The 21,721-nt window shown below is 50.2% G+C and overlaps 1 protein-coding gene across 2 annotated transcripts in view; it reads left to right on the top strand.

Moving 5' to 3' along the window:
- Positions 1-12,205: 12,205 nt before the first annotated feature.
- The window catches only part of SUN1 (Sad1 and UNC84 domain containing 1), a 52,011-nt gene continuing 42,495 nt past the window's right edge, over positions 12,206-21,721 (top strand). Inside the window, exon 1 of one of the 2 annotated variants that reach the window (XM_064593483.1) lies at positions 12,206-12,326. The gene's annotated coding sequence lies outside the window, so the exon portion shown is untranslated. The remainder of the gene's footprint in view (positions 12,327-21,721) is intronic. The other variant, XM_064593478.1, reaches the window with a different exon arrangement.

Here is a 21,721-nt window from a genome sequence, read left to right as displayed (position 1 = left end):
AAACACCACACCTGCTCACACGGAGCCACTCACCGGGTGCCCTCAGTACCCTTCAAGAAGCTCCTTGAAGTTAAATATAAAACTATTCTAAAAATCTCAGAATAAACAAACTAACATTTCCCTAAGGAAGCTAGAAAAAGAAAAACAAGACCCAAGACCAGCAGAAGGAAGAGCATAATAAAGAATAGAGCAGAAATAAATGATAGAGAAACGAAAAAAAGCAAAAGAACAGATCAATGAAACCAGAAGGTGGTTCTTTGAAAAGAATAACAAAATTGATAAACCTCTAGCCAGACTCATAAAAAAGAGAGAGGACTCAAGCAATACCACAAATGTAAGAGGAGAAATAACACCACCACAGAAATACAAACAATCATAAAAGAATATTATGAAAAATTATATGCCAACAAACTGGACAACCTGAAAGAAATGAATAAATTCCTAAAAACATACAAACTACCAAAACTGGAACAGGAAGAGATAGAGAATTTGAACAGACTGATAACCAGCAAAGAAATTGAATCAGTAATTAAAAATCTCCCAACAAACAAAAAGCCCAGGGCCAGACACCTTCCCAGGAGTATTCTACCAGACATTTATAGAAGAGTTAATACCTATTCTTCTCAAACTATTCCAAAAAAAAAAAAAAAAGAAAGAAAGAAAAAGAAAAAAGAAATGGAAAGAAAACTGCCAAATTCATTCTATGAGACCGGCATTACTGTGATACCAAAACCAGAAAAAGACACCACTAAAAAGGGCCAATATCCCTGATGAACATGGATGCAAAAAATCTCAACAAAATACTAGCAAACCAAATCCAACAGTACATTAAAAGAATCATTAACCACCTTCAAGCGGGATTTATTCCTGGGCTGCAGGGGTGGTTCAGTATTTGCAAATCAATCAACATGATACATCACATCAACAAGTGAGAGGACAAGAACCATATGATCCTCTCAATAGATGCAGAAAAAGCATCTGACAAAGTACAACATCCACTCATGGTTAAAACCCTCAACAAAGTAGGGTTAGAGGTAACATACTGCAACATAATAAAGGCCATACATGAAAAACCACAGCTAACATCATACTCAATGGGCAAAAACGGAGAGCTTTTCCTCTAAGGTCAGGAGCAAGACAAGGATGTCCACTCTCCCCACTGTTCTTCGACATAGGACCAGAAGTCCTAGCCTCAGAAATGAAAGGCATCCAAATTGTAAGGAAGAAGTGAAACTTTCACGATTCCCAGATGACATGATACTCTATGTAGAAAACCCAAAAGACTCCCCCCAGAAAACTACAACTGATACACCAGTTCAGTAAACTCACAGAATACAAAATCGAGGTACAGAAACCTGTTGCATTTCTGTCCACTGATAATGAAACAGCAGAAAGAGAAATGAAGAAAGCAATCCCATTTACCATCGCACCAAAAATAATAAAATACCCAGGAATAAACCTAACCAAAGACGTGAAAGACCCACACTCTGAAAACTAGAAAGCACAGATGAAAGAAATTGAAGAAGACAAAGAAATGGAAAGATACTCCATGCTCGTGGATTGGGAGAACGAATATTGTTAAAATGTCTATACTACCCGAAGTAAAATACACATTTAATGCAATCCCTATCAAAATACCAAGAGCGTTTTTCACAGAGCTGGAACAAACAATCCTAAACTGTGTATGGAACCACAAAAGACCCCGAATAGCCAAAGCCACTTTGAAAAAGAAAAGCAAAGCTGGAAGCATCTCAATTCTAGAGTTCGAGTTATATTACAAAGCTGTAGTCATCAAAATCTCCAAGGTACTGGCACAAAAATAGACACAGATCAACAGAAAAGCCAGAAGTGAACCCACAACTCTACGGTCAATTCACCTTCGACAAAGCAGGAAAGAATAGCCAATGGGAAAAGGACAGTCTCTTCAACAAATGGTGTTGGGAAAACTGGGCAGCCACATTAAGAAGAATGAAACTGGACCAGTTTATTACACCATACACAAAAATACACTCAACATGGATGAAAGACCTAAATGTGAGACCTGAAACCATAAAAATCCTAGAGGAGAACACAGGCAGTAAACTCTCTGACAATGGCTGCAGCAACATGTTTCTAGATCTGTCTCCTGAGGCAAGGGAAACAAAAGCAAAAATAAACTACTGGGACTACATCAAAATAGAAAGCTGCTGCTGCTTCTTCTTCTTCTTTTTTTTTTTAAAGATTTTATTTATTTGACAGAGAGAGAGAGAGAACAAGCAGGGGCAGCAGCAGGAAGAGGGAGAGGGAGAAACAGGCTCCCTTGCCAAGCAGGGAGGCCAATGTCGGGCTTGATCCCAGGACCCTGGGGTCATGACCTGAGCCGAAGGCAGATGCTTAACCAACTGAGCCACCCAGGCACCCCAAAATAGAAAGCTTCTGCAAGGCCAGGAAATCAATCAACAAAACTAAAAGGCAACCTACTGAATGGGAGAAGATATTTTCAAATCACATCTCTGATAAAGGGTTAGTATCTAAAATATATAAAGAACTGATACAACTCAACACCCGAAAAACAATCCAATAAAAAAAATGGACAGAAGAGATAAGCAGACATTTCTCCAAAGAAGACAACCAGATGGCCAATAGACACATGAAAAGATGCTCAACATCACTCATCATCAGGGAAACGCAAATCAAAACCACAATGAGGTACCACCTCACACCTGTCAGAATGGCTAAATCAACAACACAAGCAACAGTGGGTATCAGCGAGGATGCAGAGAAAAAGGAACCCCCATGCACTGTTGCTGGGAATGCAAACTGGTGCAGCCACTCTGGAAACAGTATGGAGGTTCCTCAGAAAGATAAAAGTAGAGCTACCTTATACTCCAGTAATTGCACTACTGGATAGTTACAAGAAAAAAAAATATGTATATACACAAAAACACTAATTCAAAGGGATATAGGCACGCCATGTTAATAGCATTATCTATAATACCCAAGTTATGGAAGCAGCCCAAGTGTCCACTGATTGATGAATGGACAAAGAAGATGCAGTGTGTGTGTGTGTGTGTGTGTGTGTGTGTATATACACAATGGAATATTACTCAACCATAAAAAAGAATGAGATCTTGCCATTTTCAATGACATGGATGGAGCTAGAGGGTATAATGCTAATCGAAATAAGTCAGTCAGAGAAAGACAAATACCATATGATTTCACTCCAATGTGGAATTTAAGAAACAAAACAAAGAAAAAAAGAGACAAACCAAGAAACAGACTATTTATTTGAGAGAGAGAGCACAGGTGGCAGGAGGGGCAGAGGGAGAGGGTGAGGCAGACTGCCCACTCAGCGGGGAGCCCCACTTGGAGCTCTATCCCAGGACCCCGGAATCATGACCTATCAAAGGCAGACACTTAACCGACTGAGCCACCCAGGCTCCCGGAGAACCAGACTCTCAGCCATAGAGAACAAACACACTGACGGTCAGCAGAGGGGAGGGGTGAGGGAGGGGGGAAATGGGGTGGGGACTAGGAGTGCACTTATCGTGATGAACCCGGGGTGTTGTATGGAAGTGATGACTCACTCTATTGAACACCTGAGACTAATGTTACACTGTATGTGTACTAGTTGGAATTGGAATTTTAAAGTTTAGTAAAAAAAAAAAAAACTTTGCTAATTGCTTGGCAGCAAACATCCCTCCCCTCAGAGAGCCTAGAGCATGAGGAGGCCCCTCGGCCTGAGCGACTCTGCCCGGCTCAGTGCTCTGCAGGAGGAGGTCATTTTCTCTGCTCACGACGCTTCTAGGGAACAGAAGCCATCAAAATATCTCTTGCCTTTGACCCAGGGACCTCACTTACAGTAACTTATTGAAGGAAATAGTTGGGCCAGAGAGCAAAGGTGGGTGTTCAGGTGACGTTCATTCACAGTGGGACATCTCCAGCCACAAGGAAATGCAATGAGGAGAATTCATCCAGGCAGCGATAGGGGTGCCCACGAAAGAAGACGTACAGTACAATTCCAGTTTTGTTTAAGAAAAGAGAGACGTATGTCAGATGATGCTCTAAAGCATGAAAGGTGGTTCTTTTTTATGGCTTGCTGCAGTGATGTTTTAAAGTGATATTAGGTCCCCCCATACTGGGGTGTTTTTGTGTGTTTTTTTTTTTTTTTTTTTTCATTTTTTTCCTACAACACAGCTTGCCTGTGAAGTGGAAGAATAATAAAAACTGAGAGAGGACTCCTCGCAGGGGTGGTCTCCGCCCCGGTCAGAGGGCAGCCTCCCTCTCTCCCGTCTGGCTCCCAGGTCACGGTGTTCGGGCTGCCCTTTCTCCTCCGAAGGGGTTGGAGTCCCCAGGCAGGTGGTTTCACAATCAGCGGGAGAATTGCATCCACAGGAAGAACCTGGGGAAGGCTGCTTTCCAGATGGCCCACAGAATTATGCTAAAACACACATAGTACACAACTTAGCGTCTCAACCATGTTTAAGTGGGTAGTCGGTGGGTGGAGCACGTTCACACTGTTGCTCGGCCCCCACCGCCAGCCGTGTCCGGAGCTCTTGCATTCTCGCAAGACAAACTGTCCCCATTAAGTTCCCGCTCGGCCAGCCCCGCTTGGCCAGCCCCGGTCCCACGGCCTACTATCAGTGAGTCTGAGAACTCCGGGCCCTTACGGAAGTGGACCAAACACACCGTTTGTCGTCTTGTGTCTGGCTTATCTCACGGAGCACGGTGTCCCCCAGACTCATCCCTGTGGCAGTGGGCATCAGAGTCTCCTTACTTTTGTAAGGCTGTGGGACATCCCACCATGTGGATAGGCCACCTCGTGTTTATCCATCATCTGCAGTAGACACGCTTCCTCCTCTTGGCTGCTGTGAACGTGGCGGGGTGGGGTGTTGCTCAAGACCAGGATACGGACTTGGGCTTTTCCCCTGAGTGACCTGAGAGCCACGGCGACTGTGAATGGAGAGGTCACAGGATGGAGAAGTGTTGACAGCTAAGGATGGGTGCAGGGAGACCAGCTGGGGGGCCCCTGTGGTCATCTGAGCAGAGGCTGGTGGTGGCTCATGTCAGGGGCGTGGCCACGGTCAGGGACGTCTGTTTGAAAGGTAGAGAGGAACTGAGGAGAGGTGGAGTAAAGGTAACAGAACATCTGCATCCAGAATTCAGAGGTTCCCATCTAGAGGCGTGAATCTTGGCATCATCAGCTTATGACATGTTGAAAGGAATGAGCGTTGGATAGAAATAGGACATCCAAGGATGAGCCCCAAACTCCTCAGCATCCAGGGGTCAGAGGGATGAGGAAGGACCTGAGAAGAAGCTGAGGCGGAGCCAGAGAGCCAGGGGAAGGGTGTTGAGGAGGAGCATGATCCAGATGAGGCTGCCACCAACCACTGGCTTCTGTGAACCAGAGGTGCAGGGTGAATAAAACAGATAGAAGCCCGTGTTGAGAGTGAGCGCATCCCGATATGGATCTTTGAATTCCAGAATTTGGGATGGCGGGCCAGAGCAGGGACGGCCACCGCTGTCTGTCTGGTTCCTTCTAGGAATCCCGATGTCTGTCGTGCGTGCGAAACCACACCCGGGCCGGGGAGCCACCGATGCCAGCCACAGGGCGCAAGCACAGGTGGCAGAGACCAGCTTTCCCTTCTTGGATGCCACCCCTCAGCCCCCAGCCCCAGGAGGAGCCAGAGGTAGGCAGCAGTGGGACGAGCACCAGGAGAAGTGAAATTGTTTCCCCTGAGGCACTGCTCCTGGTAATTTTCCTTCACCGGCTTCTCCGCCAGCCCTGCCTTCTGATCTCACGTTGGCCCCATCATCTAGATGCACAAAGCTTGGGCTTGGGTTTCTGACCCCGTCTTACTTACTCCTCTCCCAGGAGTCGGGTTCAGTTTACAGCTGAAGGTATGAGTTCACGGAGAAGAAAGGACTCTTCCCTCTGGCAACATAGCAAAACAGGTGTTTGCTGCCCTCCATCTGCTTCCCTGCTCTCAAGACCACGAGCAGAGCAGACCACCTGCCTCCTCTTTCCACTCTAGCCAGGCTGCCGGTGCAGCTTCTGCCTCAGTTTCCCTGGCTGTGAAACCATACTGACCAGCAGCAGTGGGAAGACAGGAGATCTCAGGGACAGGCTGTTTGCTGCCCAGGCAGAGAGGCAGACGCCGGCTGCGCTCTCCTGCCCGCCTGTCCTTGTCCCTCCCTCACGTGCTTCTCCTGTTCCTCCTTGGATGGAGGCCTTACAGGCCGTGCCTCCAGCATGAGAGGACCAGCACTCCCAGGGGCAAGGTCCTGATACTGGGATGTCCACCATCTCAAGTGAGAAACCCAGGCAGTGGGCTCTGGGTGCAGAGCACAGGGACGTTGGCCCCCACATGAGCCATGCCCCTGACGCACGTGACACGTGACAGTCGTGAGTGTCCCTTGGCCTGGTCTGCAGGAGTGCAAGGTGGTGCCTTGGGCCCACAGAGCGCTGGGGTTTCGGAGGTGTGCGACCCACCTGCCTGCAAGCCCACGATGGCGGTCCTGGGCCCCCTGCCTGTCCCAGACGCCAGTGGGCTTTGGCCTCAGACCGCCTCTGTTCCGGGGCAGAGCGGTAGGGCAGCATTTCCCACCAGCATCCCTATGTGACGGACGTCACTTACTGACCGCTTCCAGAGGGCCAGGCGCTGCAAACACATTGCCTCCATGCTCCCAGAGGCCCTGCAGGCAGACATATCAATCCTGTCTATAGTGGAGGCCTAGGATGGGTCTGTGTCACACAGCTCCAGTTGGCTGACTCAGGGTGGGTGTGAGGCCAGAGCTGCTGGCCCCCCAACCCACACTCCTCCCACCTAACCCTCGGGGAAAAAAAAACACCTACAATCTGCCATCCTTAATACCTGTCATTATTTTATTCCACATCCATGGGTTAAGACACTGCAAAGTGGAATCTCTTTGCTGTTTATTTAAGTGACGTGAAGTTATGTTGAAAAATTATTTTTAGGGGCGCCTGGGTGGCTCAGTCGTTAAGCGTCTGCCTTCGGCTCAGGTCGTGGTCCCAGGGTCCTGGGATCGAGCCCCGCATCGGGCTCCCTGCTCGGCGGGAAGCATGCTTCTCTCTCTCCCACTCCCCCTGCTTGTGTTCCCTCTCTCACTGTGTCTCTCTGTCAAATAAATAAATAAAATCTTAAAAAAAAAAGAAAAATTATTTTTAGTTCCAAAACATAGGAAAGTAGCAGAGAACGTTTGCTTATGTTGCTTCTCTGCCTTGACTGAAATCTGGTGTGTTTTTCTTCATTAACTCTTTGGAATTTATGTAGTTGTAAATAAATATAGTTGTATTTATTCATATATATACAAACATATTGAACCCACCTTATTTACCTCTATGATACATACAGATACCTACATGATATATAAATGTACTGTTTGTAATCATAACCTATATTTACTAACTTTTTAAAAAGATTTATTTGACAGAGAGCAAGTGAGAGCGCACAAGCAGGGGGAGTGGCAGAGGCAGAGGGAGAAGCCAGCTCCCCGCTGAGCAGGGAGCCCGACGCAGGGCTCGATCCCAGGACCCTGGGATCATGACCTGAGCCGAAGGCAGATGCTTCACTGACTGAGCCAGCCAGGTGCCTGTGTATTTAGTAACATTTTAATAAATGCTTTACATATATTATAAAATAATAATTCTTTATAGAACATTTATTATAAAGATAATTTTGGTCTATCTATAACTGGTGACATGTTGTCTCTGCACTGAGAGGCCCTATTTCTGGGTAGAAGACACGCCCACAGGTGGTGTTCACAATAGTGAGACCCAGGAAGGGCTTGAACACCCATCAGTACAAGAATGGTTGGGTCAGGGCACCTGGGTGGCTCAGTTGGTTAAGCGACTGCCTTCGGCTCAGGTCATGATCCTGGAGTCCCTGGATCGAGTCCTGCATCGGGCTCCCTGCTCGGCAGGGAGTCTGCTTCTCCCTCTGACCCTCCTCCCTCTCATGCTCTCTGTCTCTCATTCTCTCTCTCTCAAAAAAAAAAAAAAAAAAAAAAAAGAATGGTTGGGTCAGATTTGCTCTGTTCTTATTGTGGAGTATGATACATCCAGCATAAGGAATGGAGTAGAGCCCTTGGTACCAAGGGGCTCTATCTCAAAGCCTAATGTGGGGAGCAGGGCCACGCTAAGCAGAGCTGCCATGCACCTGTGGTCCACGCGCACCTGACACCCAGTGGCAGGGCGTGATCCTTGTGGGAACCTGCTTGTGTGCGGGAGTAGAGCTGCTGCGAATCTGTCCACGAGCCTCCCTGTTGAGGGAAGACGTTGAGGGCTGAGAAGGCGACCAGGGAGCTTTAGGTTTATGTATCATCTATCAATCATCTATTCTTCTCTTTACCTATTTAACTACCATCTATCTGTGTAATGCTCCCCCTTCTCCTGTCCAGGGTGGAAGGGGGAGGTAATTCAGCCCTCCTCTGTGGCTCACTGTCATTGTTGATCCCTCCTTATTTTCCCCATTTATTCTCCGTATCATTCCCTACTCCACTGCCGTCCCCTTCCCCACAGGCACCCATTTTATGGTTGATGTCTCTCTTTCTTGCTGTAAGTGTCCTTATTACACACCAGCCCTCTTTGGGTGTGTTTTCACTCACCTAAATGATGTTATGCTGTGCAAGTCTGTGTTCTCCAGAGAAACAGAACCAGTGGAAGAACACACGCAGGGGAGGTGCATACACATGGAAGATATATATATATATATATATATATATGAAATTGGCTCACAGGATTATGGAGGCTGAAACATCCTGCAGTGGAGACCCAGGAGGGCCGATGGTGTAAGCTCCAGTCTGAGTCTGAGTCCAAAGGCGGGAGAAGACCTGGACTGGCCACGGGGAGCCCAGACATAGGTTCAAAGATTATTCTGGTCGTGTCTGTGAGGGTGTTTCCGGGTGAGATAAACATTTGATTCAGTAGCTGGAGTCAGGCAGATGGCACTCCCCAGTGTGGGTGGGGCTCGCCCAATTCACTGTGGGCCTGGAGAGAACACATGGTGGAGGAGAAAGGGATTCTCTCTGCCAGTTGACGCATACAAGTAACCAGCATGCCATCTGCCCAGTTGGCCTGGGACAATCCAGCTTGTTGCCTGGGACCCCACCTGCCAGGGTGTCCAGGTTTGCAGGACCAGTGGAGTGTCCCTGTTTGCCCACCGCAGAGTGTGGGGATGGGCACCTCGGAAGGAAGGCCCTGCTCAAGTTCCCTTCCCGTGGGCCTGGGGGCGGGTTGTCGGGGTCTTGGGCACGAGCATCCCGGTGCCCTCCACCTGCCCACCAGCACTTGGCGTTATCCACTCTCTGCTGCTGACTAGACAGAGGTGCAGCGGTAAGGAATTCTCTGATCACAAATGAGCTCAAGCATATCTTTTTAACTTTTAAAGAATTTTAAGATTTTTAAAATTTTTAAGTCATCTCTACGCCCAGCGTGGGGCTCAGACTCACAACCCCGACATGAAGAGTTGCACACTCGTGCACCAGCTTGGCACCCCATCAAGCATCTCTTCTATTCTTGTCGTGCATGTAGGGTTCTTACCAGTGGATTGCCTGTTCACACCCTTTGCCCACTTCTCTACTGTGTTCCTGTCTTCCTCTCGATGATCTCCAGGAGCTCCTCGTACCCTCTAAGCAGTAGCTCCTTGTCTGTTTTAAACATGGCAAATGTCTTCTGACCGGTCAGTGGCTGCTGGCTTGTCATGGTGTCTTTTATGGAACATTTTTTTTTTTTTTAAAGATACTTATTTATTTTAGAGAGAGAGAGAGACAACATGAGGGAGAGAATCTCAAGCAGACCCTACACTGAGCGTGGAGCCCGATGTAGGGCTCAATCTCAATGACCCTGAGTTCATGACCTGAGCTGAAACCAAGAGTTGGACGCTTAACTGATTGCACCACCCAGGCACCCCAGACACCTTTCATTTTGACATAATCAGATCCATCCATGTACTTCTGAGGTTTTGTTTAAGAAATCCTTCTGCGCTGCTGGGAAACAAGCTCTCCTTATCATCTCCTTTAGACACTGTAGCGTTCCTTTTCATTTAGCTTTCCAGTCATCTAGCAGTTTTATTTCTTTAAAAATGAAACTTCAGAAAGAGAATATGACAAAATATTAATAGTTAATTCGGGATAGTGGAATCAAGATGCATGTTGCAGTACTTTTTTGTAGTTTAACATTTAGAAACTTTTAAAATTTCTAAAACTTTTGAGCTCATTGTGCAAAATACAGTAACATCAAATAGGACAAGAAGAGCAATCTACGATGCCCCTACTTGGATAGAATCACTGGCATCATTTTTCTGTGCTGTGCATATACGGTTTTCAGTTAAAGACTTGTCATTTCCTGAGTGCATTTCATGTTCCAGCCTCTACATTTATGTGACACTGTAAGGTGCTATTTCTTTCCCTTTTTTTTTTTTTTTTAAGATTTTTATTTGTTTGAGAGAAGCAGAGCAGGGGTGGGGAGGAGCAGAGGGGGAGGGAGAGAGACAAGCAGACTCCCCGGTGAGTGGATCCCATGACCCTGAGATCACGACCTGAGCTGAAACAAGTTGGTCCAAACCAACTGAGCCACCCAGGCGCCCGTTTCTTTTTCCAGAACTAGCTTTGTTCTTGGACGTGTCTCTTCCATAATTCAAGTCTACGCCGTCACGTTCCCTTGCGACTTCACACTGTCACTTGAAGAATCCTTTTCTTCCCATCTAGAAGCCAGTGTCCACACATACTCCGCTTCCTTGACCAGTGAATGAAGGCCTCAAAGTCTTTACCTCCCTCCTCAGGGCGCTGGCATGTGCTGTTCCCTCTGCCCAGAAGGTTGCCGGTTCGCTCGCTCAGGGCCGCCTCTGTCACCACCGCAGCGGCCTTCCCTGCCTGCCACATTTGCATTCGCAGGCCTCCCACACCCTAGCCCTGCCTCTGCTCGTCTTCCTCCAAGCTGCTCACCGCATTCCCAGACCACTCTGAGGCTCGCGCGGGTGCTGTTCCCGCATAGCCCTGCCCGGGAGCGCGGGGACAGAGAACGTGATGTTCCATCAGTGCAACCCCAGTAAGGAGGGCAATGCACCCAGGGCGCTGTCCAGGAGTGCGCTGGGTTTGAAACGAAGGGGTCGCGGGCGGGCCAGGCGAGTGGGGAAGCCCTGCGGAGCCGCTGACCCACAGCCGGGGGGAGGAGGGGCAAAGCGGGGAGATGGGCAAGCGGGCCCCGGTCGTCCGCTAACGGAGCCCGCAGAGCAGCCTCCTCCTGAGGGGCGGCCTCGCGCTCTCGGAGTACTTGCTGATGTGCTGAAGGGCCCGCACCGCGCCGGTAGCAGACGGACTCGTGCAACCCAATTCACGGGGGCAGACGAGCTCCCGCCGGGGAGTCCGGAGGAAGCCAGCACGGGTGGGTGCGGGGCCCCGGCGGACTCGCTCAGGTGCTCACTGGGGTCAGCACCGGTGGGCGCGTCCCTGGTTTCGGCCTCTTTCCCGGGGGGGGGGGGCAGGGACCAGACCCAGAGGGCCGCGGGTTTGCTCCCGGCACCGCGTGCGCGCACGGGGGACAGCTTCTCGCCCTCTGAGCCAGACGTTGCTTGTTCAATCCTAGGTAGGTCCCTCCCTGTTCTTGTTGTTTTTGCCAGGAATAGTTTTGCCCCCCCCCCCCCCCCGGGACCAAAGGTTTACCTGCGCGGCCACCCGGGCCGGCCGCTGCCGCGCGCGCGCGCGTCCAAACTCACGCGCAGCCGCGCCCCCCTACCGGACCGCGCACTTGTCCCGGCTCCCTGCCCGCTCCCTCGATCCTGCAGCCCCCCACCCGCACAGCTCGCTCCCGGCGGACGCGCCACCGCTGCCCGGGGGACGCGGCCGTGGCGGGCGCTTGCGAGCGGAGAGGCGAGGACCGGCCGGGGCCGTCCCGCCCGCCGGAGCCTCAGTCTCCCCTCCCGTAAAGGGCGGCGGCAGTGGCTCCCGGCCGCCCTGCAGCGGGACCCCTGCGGCCCCTCCCCCCGCGGCCGCTCTCCCGCCTCCGCAGCGCGGCCCCCGCGGCGTTCGGCCCCCCTCGCCGTACGGCCCGGCGCGTCGCCTCGCAGCCCCGCCCACCTCGCCTCGGGACTCGGCCTCAGCGCGCGATTGGCCGGGCTCCCGGACAGGCCGCCCTCTCCTTGGCCGAGGGGCTCCGGGTGGCGCGCTCCAGATTGGTGGAAGTCCGCGTTGCTCCCGCCCCGCCCCAGGCGCGGCCCATGATTGGCTGGCGTCCGCAAGGGCTCCTCTCCGGATCCGGTCTGGGTGGCGCGGACCAGGCCTGGGACGGCAGCGGCGGTGCCGTCCGTGGGGGCTGTGGCGCGAGGCAGGTGAGCTCCCGGTCAGGGGTGGGGGGGCCCGGAGCGAGGTCGGCTGGGGAGCCAGGACTGCGGCCAGGGCGTCGCTCACGGCGGGCGGTGGCTGCGGGCCGGGGGCGGAGGGGACGGGCCGAGCCGCGGGCCCCGCCTGGGCCGCCAACGGCCGCCGCCCCCTCCTCGGCCCTGCGCGTCCCCGCACCTGGCCCGAGTCTGCAGCAGGTCTGTCTCGGGGAGTCCCCTCCGCCCGACGTCAGCGGCGTGCCGGGGTGCCGGCGGGACTGTGCGGACGCGGGCGCACCCGGGGACCCCTGTCGCCGCTGCCCGCCCCCACCCGGGCGCCCCCGACCCCCGCGCCCCGGATCCCCTACACCCGGGCTCCCCGCCTCCCCAGCTCACCCACACCCGGGAGCCCCCGCCTCCCCCACTCCCCCAACACCTGGGTGCCCCCGCCCCCAACCTCTGGGAGCCCCCGCCCCCCCCACTCACCCACACCCGGGAGCCCCGGACCCCCGCCCCCAACCCCCGGGAGCCCCCGCCTCCCCCACTCCCCCAACCTCTGGGAGCCCCCGCCCCCCCGCACTCACCCACACCCGGGAGCCCCGGACCCCCGCCCCCCAACCCCCGGGAGCCCCCGCCTCCCCCACTCCCCCAACACCTGGGTGCCCCCGCCCCCAACCTCTGGGAGCCCCCGCCTCCCCCACTCCCCCACACCCGGGAGCCCCGGACCCCCGCCACTCCCAACACCCGGGCGCCCCCGCCTCCCCCACTCCCCCACACCCGGGAGCCCCGGACCCCCGCCCCCCAACACCTGGGCGCCTCCGCCTTCCCCACTCACCCACACCCGGGAGCCCCCGGACCCCCGTTACTCCCAACCCCCGGGAGCCCCCGCCTCCCCCACTCACACCCGGGAGCCCCGGACCCCCGCCACCCCCAATACCTGGGCGCCCCCGAGCCCTGCCACCCCCAACACCCAGGAGCCCCCGCCTCCCACATTCATGCAACACTTGGGAGCCCCCCCAACACCCGGGCGCCTCCGTTCCCCGCTCCCCTGACCCCCACCAGGGTCCCGGGCTCGGACTCGGGGTGCTCGGCCTCCCTGGAGTCCCGGGTCGGGGTGGGGCGCCCGCGCCCCTTGACCTGTTGTGCAGCCCTCCTGCAGGATCAGAGTTTCTGCACCTTGTGCACCTGTGCGGGCCGGGCGGGGCCTAGTGTCTGTGCGGCCCTCGCCCTCAGCCCGCACGCGTGAGCCAGGGTAGAGTGCACCTACCCCCCTGGGAGCACAGCGCTCAGGAACCGTGGGCAGGGGGCCCGGGGACTTGTTCGTGCGCCCGCGAGCACCCTATAGAGTCTGCCGGGCCTGGCGTTCCAGGTGGTGCTCTGTTGTCTTCAGAGCTTCCCCGAGCTGCCCAGGGGAGTGCTGCTCCCGGTCTCAACCCCGTGTGTACGGACTCCCAGGGTCTGCAGTGCTCAGAAACTCGGGTGTTGGTTTATTTTCTTCCATTTCGTGGGACACTGTGCAGTTCTTTTAAGTCTGGAAGCTCATGATGGTTAGTTCTGGGGGATTTTCTCTCGCTGTTTTCTTTGACACTTTTCTTGTTTTAGTTCTCTGTTTTCTGTGTGTTTGGGAAATACTATTACTTGGGCTTTGGACCTTTTGGACCCTATTTCTACCTTTTAAAAATAAAATCTTTATCGCTTCCGTTTTCCATTTTTGTCTTTTTGTTTCACTTTGCAGGAGATCTCCCCAGTCTTTTTTTCTCCTTTATTTAGCATTTTATTTTAGCCATCATATTTTAACCTTCCCAGAGCTTTTTTGGTGTTTTTTTCCTCTAAAATTCAGCAGTATGTTTCTTATTTCATAGATGCAGTAGTGTCTCATTCTCTTTTTCCGTGACCTCACTTTTTGCTTGTTTCGGTCTGTCTGTCCTGAAACGTTGGGTAATCTTGGTTGAGCATATATATCTGAGAGTGGGACCGTGCCCTGTCCATGGGAAGTTCTGTGCGCCTGCTCTGGTGCTTTCACTGTTGGCTGGTATGAGTGGGGCTTCCTGGAGGAACCCTCAGCAGTATTAACTTTAGGTCCTTTTATTGGGCTTTTTATATTTTCAAGGGCTTTCCACTCTCCTGCCTTGTTTTCAAAGTTGGGTAGAAGAGTGTGGCTGTGACCCTCAAAAATTAGTAAGGAAGGGCGCCTGGGTGGCTCAGCCGTTAAGCGTCTGCCTTCAGCTCAGGTCATGATCCCAGAGTCCTGGGATCGAGCCCCTGCTCTGCAGGGAGCCTGCTTCTCCCTCTCCCGTTCCCCCTGCTTGTGTTCCCTCTCTCGCTGTGTCTCTCTCTCTCTCAAACAAATAAATAAAATCTTAAAAAAAAAAAATTAGTAAGGAAGTGCTCACTCATCTCCCTTTTCAGGAGGACCTCCTGGAGCTTCAGGATTCCTCTTCTGCTGTAGAGACCCCTCGTTGTTTGTTTTTGTTTTAAGATTTCATTTATTCATTTGAGAGAGAGAAACAGAGCACAAGCAGGGGGAGTGGCAGAGGGAGAAGAGAAGCAGGCTCCCCACTGAGCGGGGAGCCCAACATGGGGCTCTGTCCCAGGATCTGGAGATCATGACCTGAGCTGAAGGCAGACGTTTAACCGACTGAGCCACCCAGGTGCCCCGAGACCCCTTGGTTTTATCCTGCAGTCTTTTTTGAGGGAAGGCAGGAAGCAGGAAGGCTAACTACTACTTTTTTGTGACTGTGGTGAAATACACAACATAAAATTTGCTCCTTTGATGTGTAGGGAGGTGCATTAGGTATGCTCTGCAACCATCATCGCTCTCTAGTTCCTGAACTGTTTGCCCCCTTAGTGGAAACCCTATACCCATTAGCAGGCAAATCAGACAGTTCATTGCTAGTTTATAGAAATACAACTGATTTTTGTGTGTTGATCTGGTAATGTGCATCTTTGCTGAATTTGTTAGCTTTTATAGTTTTTTGTGAATTGTGTAGGGTTTCCTGTATATGAGATCATGTCATCTGTGAGTAGAGATAGCTTTACTTCTTCCTCTCCAGTTTGCTGTCTTTTGTTTCTTATTCTTTCCTAACTGCTCCAGCTGGAACTCCAGTACCATGTCAAATGACAGTGCTGGAAGTAGACATCCTTGTTCCGTTCTTGATCTTAGGGGGAAGCTGTCCGTCTTTTACCGTAGAGTATGATGTGAGCTGTGGGTTTAAGTAAATGCATTTTATCAGGTTGGGGAAGTTCCCTTCTATTTCTGGTTTGCTGAACATTTTATCATGAAAGAGTGTTGGATTTTGACAAGTGCTTTCCTGCACTGATTGAGGTGGTCATGTGGTTTTGCCTAACTGCTTTTAAACAGACTTTAAGCGTTCGATTCCTCCTGTATTTGGGCTCCAGTCTATACTCTTCCAAACGGAGACAAGTGCCACTGTTGTAACCATTCGGGGGTTCCATGATGACAGTTGGACTGTTTCTCAGTGTTCCTCATTGTAAGCTTGTGATTCAGCTTTTTCTGGCTTAGGTATGTTTTCGTTTACCCATTTGCAGTCTAGCTTCTAGGTTTCTTGCTGTTGTCTTTTCTTCCTTTTGTTTTGCTCTGTGGTTATGTGCCTTTAGGAAAAAAATCTCTTTTTAGGAGGGGTATCAGAAGAGAGTGGAAGCTACCGTCTTTGTTCAGTGTACCATTTTTAACTGGAAATTCCTGGGTGACCTATTTTCAGAGAATACTGGCATTTGATGGAGTGTCTGCTCATAGCCATTGTTTCCTTGTTCTGAATTTATGATGATCAGATGGTCTTCAGATTCTGAAAGTAGAGCCAATTTGATTTGCTTACAGTACAAATGCCAGGCAACATTATTTTGTAGAAGTGACACAGGATGGAACCATCTTTAGCATTGCAATTCCTGCCCCTACCTAAATATTTCGAGGTGAGGCAAGAGCGCAGGGAGTCACAGTGCCTTTGAGACCCACCGGGATTCAGGGGAGGTCGTCCTGAGCACATCGCAGAGGGGAACGCCCACATGTAGGTTCCCAGGGCAGATGGGAATAAGACAATGGTGGTGTCCAGGCAGGAGTGATGTGGGAGCTGAGACGTGCTGCACACAGTTCAGTGGGGTAGCTGTGCTCGTTCTTTCTTGCTCCCCTCCATTCCCAAATTTGGAACTCGTTGCTATTTTGGATTGCTCACCCGTCTTGATTTCAGGTAGAGGAGACTGGATCTGCTATGTGCTTTTGAAACCGTTTGCTTGCATTGGGCCGCAATAAGCAGGGCTGGCAGATGGGAATACGGAACACACCGTTACTGCTTATGACGTACATTGTGATTGGTTCCACTTTGTTGAGGAATTTGTGTCGTTCATTAGGCAGTTCTGTAGTTTGAATCACACGTGTCACCAACCATGCTTGTTATCTGGGTGCTTTGTTCATTTGGTCACATAGGGGCACTCAGTGAATGGTCATCGGTTGCAAGTTTTACTCTAGGAGCTAAGAGCTGTGTGACGCGTGCTTCTTGGCTGTGCAGTATAGAGCTGCAGGTCTTTGATGTAAGTGGTGGGGAGAGTGCTCAAGTATAGATGAGTGACTCCCGATGGGGAATGGGCAGCTGCCCCCGGGGACATGTGTAGCTTGAAAACAAAGCTGTGCTTTGCCTGGTTGCTTTGTTTTTCAGTCATTGTATTTTGTTGGATCTTCAATTAATATTATTGGATGATGTGAGCTATATCTAGAATATGGAAAACAGATCAAGTTGATGATTTCTTCACTCTCTGCTACTTACGCTGCAAACCTTTTCAATACCAGAAGACACTGGCTTTGAGCCTGCTGCTTCATGTTTGGGAGGATGGAGCATGAAAAGGGTTATTGAGAACTGGTGTGGATTTAAGTGTTTGCAGTACAAATAAAAGCCTGTAATTGCTGTTCCTAATTCTCATTCCCAATTATAATTAGAAATAAAGCACAGATGATACAACTGTTCCGCTCCGATGAGCACAGGTGAGAAGCACTTTGAATCCGTTAGTTAGAATAAGGAGGCCCAGGTGTGCATGACCTTTTCTGCTCATCACACGTTTGTATCGCTCTCGGCACGGTTTTGCCAGGTGTGGTCAGACAAGCAGCAGAGACTGGATTTTCAGGTTAAAGGCAAAGCGAGGAGCATGCATAGCAGTGAGTCCTCCCCACTGCAGGCACCTACATAGTGTTGATTTATTCAAGTGATGTTTGGGCGCTGCCCTCAGAGAGTGCGAGGTCTTGTCAGAGAGAAAGACTCATTAGTAAGCAATTATTACAGTTTCTGTGGAGTGGTGAGTGCTGGGGGAGTGCTAAAGCCAGCAGCTAACTTGGATTTTGGGTTTGGGGCTCCAGGAGTGCTTCTTGGACGTGGAAACTCAGCTGAATTCTAAGGTCAGGCAGAAGGTAGCCAGGAGCATTTGGGATGGAAAGAGACCAAGGGAATGAGGATGGGGAATCAGGAGGGCCTCCCAGACAAGGAAAGAGCATAGGAACTGTGTACATGGGGCGAAGAGAAGAGGATTGTCTGAGTCCAGGCCCTCAGTGAAGCTCCCCTTTGGATTGGTGGGAGATGGAGAGGAGAAGTGGGACTTCTGGATGGAGGGTCTGGTGCAGTCTGTCTCTCGGGTCTTATATGTGAGTCCTAGGGAGCCATGGTAGGATGTGAAGGCAGTGAGGTGGTCGATCTCTTTGTAGACAGACCGTTCTGGCGTTATTCTGGCTTGAGGGGGCAAGGCTGGAGGGCAGGAACTAGTCAGGAGTGCTTGCTAGAAGCCAGCAGGAGATGGAGCAGCAAGGGGAACCAGAAGGAAGAGGTGGTGACCCACTGGGAGGGGAGGAGCAGCCTGAGAGGTGATTTGGACATGCTGGATTTAGTTATTCGTAGATGATCCCAGCAGAGATGCTCAAGTACAATCAGATGCTTACCTCGCTATATACAGAGGAGTTACAGACGGATGACAGGAGTCAGGTCAGTAATAGAATCCACAACAGACTGTTCGTGTGTTCTTGGGTTGGAGGAGGCTTTTCTGAGCCGGACAGGAGAGTCCAGGAACAGCCGACAGTGCAGCCCAAGTCACCGGAGGCTGGCTCAGTGACAAGGGGGGTATCCCAGACACGGATGAGATACGTATGGTTAGTGTCCTGTCAAACGGTAAGAAAAAGGCAGCACCCCCGGTCTTCCCGAGGCAGAGTCGTCACACAGTCTGGCCCTCCCAGGCCCAGGAGGGGCCCCATCAGAGAGCCACTGCCCAGCACTGCAGCTTGAAGGCGTTGGCCGGGGATAGCATCTTCGCCACAGAAATGGCGTCCTGGGCAGTCCTTGTAACCGTGCTACTTGTAAGGAAATTTAGTGCGTCCTGGGTTTGAAGCAAATACAGTAAAACTATGTTGTCATGCTTTCTGGATGCTCAGAAGAAAGACCCTTTATATTAACGTGTACAAAATAAATAACCTGACTTTGGGCTTTTGCTGAAACACTAGGATAATACCACTGTCAGAGGCAGTGGGTTTTTTATTAAAAAGATCTGGAGCCCTTTTCATCGGGAGATGTAAGTGTGTGATAACGTATCTTCACATAGAAGTAATTATCTTCCCTAAAAGTCAGAGCTATTTTCTTACGTAAACAAGCCCATCCAGCCTACATCTCTTCTGTTGTCTCATCATTCTCCCCCAAAGGGAAGAAGCACCCTATCTTGGCTGGATACTGTTTTTCAGTACAGACTTGCTGCTGATAATAACTAACTTCCGTTGAGTATTTTTATCCTGTGCCAGCACCGCCGAGCAGGTTAGGTGTGCTCACTGGTTGGCTCCTCCGGTAACGCTCTGAGTGTGGGCGCTGTTGGTATTCCCAGTTGATGGCACCACGGGGGTGTGAGTACATTGTCCTCTGCTCCCAGGTTCGCACAGCTGAGTAAAAGAGCTCGAATGGACCCCGCGGGTCGGCCTGCCCCCATACCGCTCCACAGATGAAGACCGAAAAAAATTTTTTGGAAAATAATAGTTAATTGGGTTAGTTGTTGAAATTATAAGACTAACACCTACTCTTTAAAAACAATGTTGAACTGGGGCGCCTGCGTGGCTCAGTTGGTTAAGCGACTGCCTTCGGCTCAGGTCATGATCCTGGAGTCCCGGGATCGAGTCCCGCATCGGGCTCCCTGCTCGGCGGGGAGTCTGCTTCTCCCTCTGACCCTAACCCTTCTCATGTGCTCTCTCTCATATAAATAAATAAAAATCTTTAAAAAAAAAAATAAAATAAAATAAAAAATAAAAAAAATAAAAATGTTGAACAGTACAGAAGGGAGTGAGGAGTGAAAGTGTCAGTATCTATAATTTACCATTTAATGTTTTTTCCTTCAAGTTTAAAAAGATATTCAAATATATATATACACACACATATATGTAACTTGTAGCATTCTGTGAAGCTCTCTCAAGTATTTTTGTTTTAGTCATTTGTGTCTAATTCACTGTTTTACTCGGTTCATTTTTAGGATTCTCAGTATGAATCACAGTTTTTCATAAACTAACATTTTATTTCTTAAGATAACAGATGAACGCCAATTCCTATTTTTATATGGTAGAAGTAATTACATTGAACATGACGTTTGGAAAACACTCATTTCTAACCCAAATTATGATCTTTTTTATGGTCTTAGACCAAATTATGATTTTTTTTAATATGTAGGCAAAAATAACTGATGTTTTTATTAGTCTCTACATTATTTAGTTTTAACAGGATTAATATTGAGCAGAAGAGGTACATTACGACGTAGTTCTAGGGTGAAGGGCACCAAGGAGGGCATGTGATGGAATGAGCACCACGTGTTGTATGCAGCTGACGAATCACTAAACTCTGCCCCTGAAATAATGCTACACTATATGTGAACTAACTTGAATTTATATAAAATCTTGAAAAAAAAATTAGTTCTAAGTTTTAAAGGGGCACCTTGAGTTCTATCCTGAAAAGTAATCCTCTTTGCCGAGGAGTGACAAAGGAAAACACCCAGTGTAGCTGCCCTCCGGGTGATAAGGATCAGCCAGGGCAGTGGTAGAATGTTGGTCAGGCGTGCATATGCGCGCGCACGGCCCCTGGTACCTCTCTGGAAGGTCCTGAGGGACTGCCTGGCCAGCGGGGCGCCCACTGCTGGCCAGACGCGCCAAGGCTTGCAGGCCAGCAGGAGCCGTGTGCGGTCAGCACCCAGCGTCCAGTGTCCCTGTGGGAGGGCACTTGTGGCAGATGGCGGCGTCTGAAGCTGTGCCGAGAGCTGGGAGGAGCGTCTTGTCTGTCGCTGTCCCCTTTGATTGCTTCTGTCCCCGTGGACAGGGTATGGGCAAGAGCCGCCGCTCCTGACCTTCGCCTCAGGGGGACCCGCCGCAGGTCGTTTCTAAGGATTTCTGATCGGAAGGCGGCATTGGCCTCTTCTGCCTGGGCTCGTTCTGTCTCAGCCACTTTGTCAGTGACTAAATCAGCTGAAAGTTTGATTTGTAACCTGCTCGTCTCTAGAAACAGTGCTTTGTGCACTGCTTGATAAACATAACTGTCAACTAGATGATGCTACTTGGAGTCTCCAGGGGGTAAAAGGAGGTTCCTTTTTCCAGTTTTTCTTCAGAACTGATAGCATTTCCTAAGAAAATGTTGTGTGCTAATATTATTTCAGAGATGTTACAGTTTTTTCTGTGTCTTTGGTTTTGCCGTTTCCTTGAAGCTCTGTTTTCAACCCTTGCGTGACTTGTAATTTTTGAGATTTTTCAGGCATGTTTTCTAGATTGTTACTAGATTAGTACAGACATTCTAAATAGTAAAAATTCAGATTATATGTGCTCACAGAACTAAAATTCATTCTTGGTTAAAGCATTCAAGAACACAACAGCTTTATATTTTCATCTCTGTTGTATGGTGTCCGTATAGCAGTATGTACTCAAAGGGCATTGAAGGAGAAGCCTAACTGGGGCACCTGGCTGGCTCAGTCAGTTAAGCCTCCGACTCTTGATCTCAGGGTCGTGAGTTCGAGCTCCTCATTGGGGAGCCTACTTAAAAAAAAAAAAAAATCTTAACTCTGATTTTATTTTTATAACTTTCTTTAAACGTTTTTTTAAATTCTGATTTTAGAACCCTACTAAGAACTGCATGTTTGTAAAGATACTTAATTCCTTAGGTTGTAACCAAAGTGCAGCCTGAACAGAGGCCCTCTCCTTCTGTGCTTTCTAGCATGTGTGTTTTCTTAGCCACAAGTAGAACGAGATACAAGGAGACAATGATCTTTTCTGCTCGCAGATGCTTGCACTCGGCCCTGTGACCCCTAAGATATGTGCTTTTCCTGGTTAGGCGTGGCAGCTCAGAGTCTGACGCTGCCCATCCTGAAGAAGCTCTCTTTTACCAGGGCGGAGGAGGTGCCCTCAT

This window comes from Mirounga angustirostris, unplaced genomic scaffold (assembly GCF_029215605.1).
Source record: "Mirounga angustirostris isolate CCGP_5_RB_7025 unplaced genomic scaffold, mMirAng1.0.hap1 SCAF_5, whole genome shotgun sequence".
NCBI classification, from domain to species: Eukaryota; Metazoa; Chordata; class Mammalia; order Carnivora; family Phocidae; genus Mirounga; species Mirounga angustirostris.
The sequence above is the reverse complement of the archived record's forward strand: the minus strand, read 5'-3'. Positions and strand labels throughout refer to the sequence as shown.